Here is a 3,591-nt window from a genome sequence, read left to right as displayed (position 1 = left end):
CATGCTTTGGTCCGACATGTGCATATCAACCCAAGGACAAAAGCAAAAGACCTTGTGAAGATGATGGCAGAAGCTGGTAAGATTGTGTCAATATCCACAGTGAAACGAGTACTGTATCAACATGGGCTGATAGGCCACTCTGCCAGGAAGAAGCCATTACTCCAAAAGAAACATAAAAAAGCCAGATTAATGTTTGCAAATACACACAGGAACAAAGACCTTAATTTTTGAAGACATATCCTGTGGTCTGATGAAACTAAAATTTAACTTTTTGGGCATAATGACCATTGTAACGTTTGGAGGAAAAAGGGAGAAGCTTGGAAGCCCAAGAACACCATCCCAACTGTGAAACATGGGGGTGGCAGTATCATGTTGTGGGGGTTGTTTTGCTGCAGGATTGACTGGTGCACTTCACAAAATACATGGCATCGTGAGAAAAGAAGATTATGTGGCAATACTGAAGCAACATCTCAAGACATCAGCCAGGAAGTTAAAGCTTGGGCGGAAATGGATCTTCCAAATGGACAATGACCCGAAGCGTCTGCCAAAATGGTAACAAAGTGGCTTAAGGACAACAAAGTCAATGTTTTGGAGTGGCCATCACAAAGTCCTGATATCAATCCTATTGAAAATTTAAGGGTAAAGCTGAAAAGGCTGCGAGCAAGGCGACCTACAAATCTGGATCAGTTACACCAGTTTTGTCAGGAGGAATAGGCCCAAATTCCGACCAACTATTGTGAGAAGCTTGTGGAAGGATATCCCAAACGTTTCCCCCAAGTCATTCACGTTAAGGGCAATGGTACCAAATACTAATGAAATGGGTGGAAACTTTTTGACTTTGCAGTAAGTAATAAAAATGCCTTAAAACGTTCTCTCTCTCTCATTATTCTGGCATTTGGCAAATATTAAAAATTATGATAATCCTAATTGTCCTAAAATGGGAAAGGTTTATTCTGATTTTATGTCAGATATTGAGGAAAACATGGAGATGTGTCTTTATACTTCTGGTTTGTACTGTACTTCTACAAGTGGAACAATTACTACAGCGTCTATGATATCTAAGAGCTACTTCTACAGCCACTACAATGAATCCTACTTTACTAGTGATATTATTGCTACAACTACGATATCTACTATCACTATTATGATTATTACTTATATAACTAAGTCTACTACAATTTATAAAACTACTACTGTGATTATTGCCACAACTGTTATTACTACAATTATTAGAAGTTCTACTAAATTACTAATGTTCCTCCTAACACTAGATAACAGTGGAGGAAATAAGTATTTGATCCCTTGCTGCTTTTGTAAGTTTTCCCACTGACAAAGACATGAAAAGTCTATAATTTTAAGGGTAGATAATTTTTTTTGCATTTTGCACTGAGAAATAAGTATTTGATCCCTCTGGCAAACAACACTTAATACTTGGTGGCAAAACCCTTGTTGGCAAGCACAGCAGTCAGACATTTTTTGTAGTTGATGATGAGGTTTGCGCACATGTCAGGAGGAGTTTTGGTCCACTCCTCTTTGCAGATCATCTCTAAATCATTCAGATTTTGAGGCTGTCGCTTGGCAACTCGGAGCTTCAACTCCCTCCATAAGTTTTCTATGGGATTAAGGTCTGGAGACTGGCTAGGCCACTCCATGACCTTAATGAGCTTCTTTTTGAGCCACTCCTTTGTTGCCTTGACTGTATGTTTTGGGTCATTGTCTTGCTGGAAGACCCAGCCACAACCCATCTTCAATGCTCTTACTGAGGGAAGGAGGTTGTTGGCCAAAATCTTGCGATACATGACCCCATCCATCTTCCCTTCAGTACGGTGCAGTCATCATGTCCTCTTTGCAGAAAAGCACCCCCAAAGTATGTTTCCCCCACCATGCTTCACGGTTGGGACGATGTTCTTAGGGTTGTACTCATCCTTCTTCTTCCTCCAAACACGGCGAGTTGAGTTAATTCCAAAGAGCTCAATTTTTGTCTCATCTGACCACAGCACCTTCTCCCAATAACTCACAGAATCATCCAGGTGTTCATTGGCAAACTTCAGATGGGCCTGCTCATGTGCCTTCTTGAGCAGGGGGACCTTGCGGGCACTGCAGGATTTTAGACCTTTAAGGCGTAATGTGTTACCAATGATTTTCTTGGTGACTGTGGTCCCAGCTGCCTGGAGATCATTAACAAGGTCCCCCCGTGTAATTTTAGGCTGATCTCTCACCTTCCTCATGATCAATGATACCCCACGAGGTGAGATTTTTCATGGTGCCCCAGATCGATGTCGATTGACAGTCATTTTGTATTTCTTCCATTTTCTTACTATTGCACCAGCAGTTGTCTCCTTCTCACCCAGCGTCGTACTTATGGTTTTGTGGCCCTTTCCAGCTTTGTGCAGGTCTATGATCTTCTCCCTGACATCCTTAGAAAGCTCTTTGGTCTTGCCCATGTTGTAGAGGTTAGAGTCTGACTGATTAATGGAGTCTGTGGACAGGAGTCTTTTATACAGGTGACTATGTAAGACAGCTGTCTTTAATGCAGGTAACGAGTAGATTAGGAGCGTCTAACTGGTCTGTAGCAGCCAGAACTCATAATGGTTTGTAGGGGATCAAATACTTATTTCTCACTGCAAAATGCAAAAAAAATTATCTAATTTATACAATGTGATTTTCTTGATTCTTTTTTTGATATTCTCTCTCTCAATGTTAAAATTAACCTACCCTTAATATTATAGACTGTTCATGACTTTGTCAGTGGGCTAACTTACAAAAACAGCAAGGGATCAAATACTTATTCACTGTACTTTCTGTCTGCCCAAATATGTCTCACAGCTGAGGGTTTGTTACAGTTGCATCCAGTGCAGACTATCCTGTGACTGCACTGATACATTGTCACGAGGGGCAGTGTAACGGGTCCGGGAGGCGGAACCTCTGAGCTACTATACAAGGGGGCGGCCCTTGTAAGGGAGCGGGTGGCAGTCTCTGGGTGAACGGACAGGGAGTTACGGCAAGTGATCAGGGCAGTCTCTGGGTAAGGGGTAGGTACGACCTGTGATGGCAGAGCCTCCGGGTAGGCTAGCAGGCAGATGGTAGATGTGTGCTCCCAGGTGAGCAAGCGAGAGTCTCTGGAATAGCAGGTGGTCACGGCACGTGACGGCGGAACCTCCGGGCTGGCAGGCAGGTAGGTAACGGAGAAGCGCTCCCAGGTGAGCGGGCAAGAGTCTCTGGAATAGCTGGTGGTCACCGCACGTGACAACGGGACCTCCGGGCTGGCAAGCAGGCAGGTAACGGAGATGCGCTCCCAGGTGAGCGGGCAAGCTGGTCCATAGACAGACTGACCGGAGTAGTAAGGCAGACCGTCGGACCTCAGGCAAGCAGGCAGGTAGCTGATATGCGCTCCCAGGTGAGCGGGCAGGCTGGTCCTTTAGACAGACTGACAGGAGTAGTAAGGCAGACCGTCGGACCTCAGACTGGCAGACAGGTAACAAGTATTCAGGCAGGAATCAGGCAGGTAACTGGCAGGTAAACTAGCAGGAAACTAGCAGGAAACTAGCAGGAAACTGGCAGGAAACTGGCAGGAAACTGGCAGGTAACTGG

Source organism: Phyllobates terribilis, unplaced genomic scaffold (genome assembly GCF_046119375.1).
Source record: "Phyllobates terribilis strain yellow unplaced genomic scaffold, ASM4611937v1 Scaffold_12__6_contigs__length_324123572, whole genome shotgun sequence".
Taxonomy (NCBI): Eukaryota; Metazoa; Chordata; class Amphibia; order Anura; family Dendrobatidae; genus Phyllobates; species Phyllobates terribilis.
Note: the sequence above shows the minus strand (reverse complement) of the source record.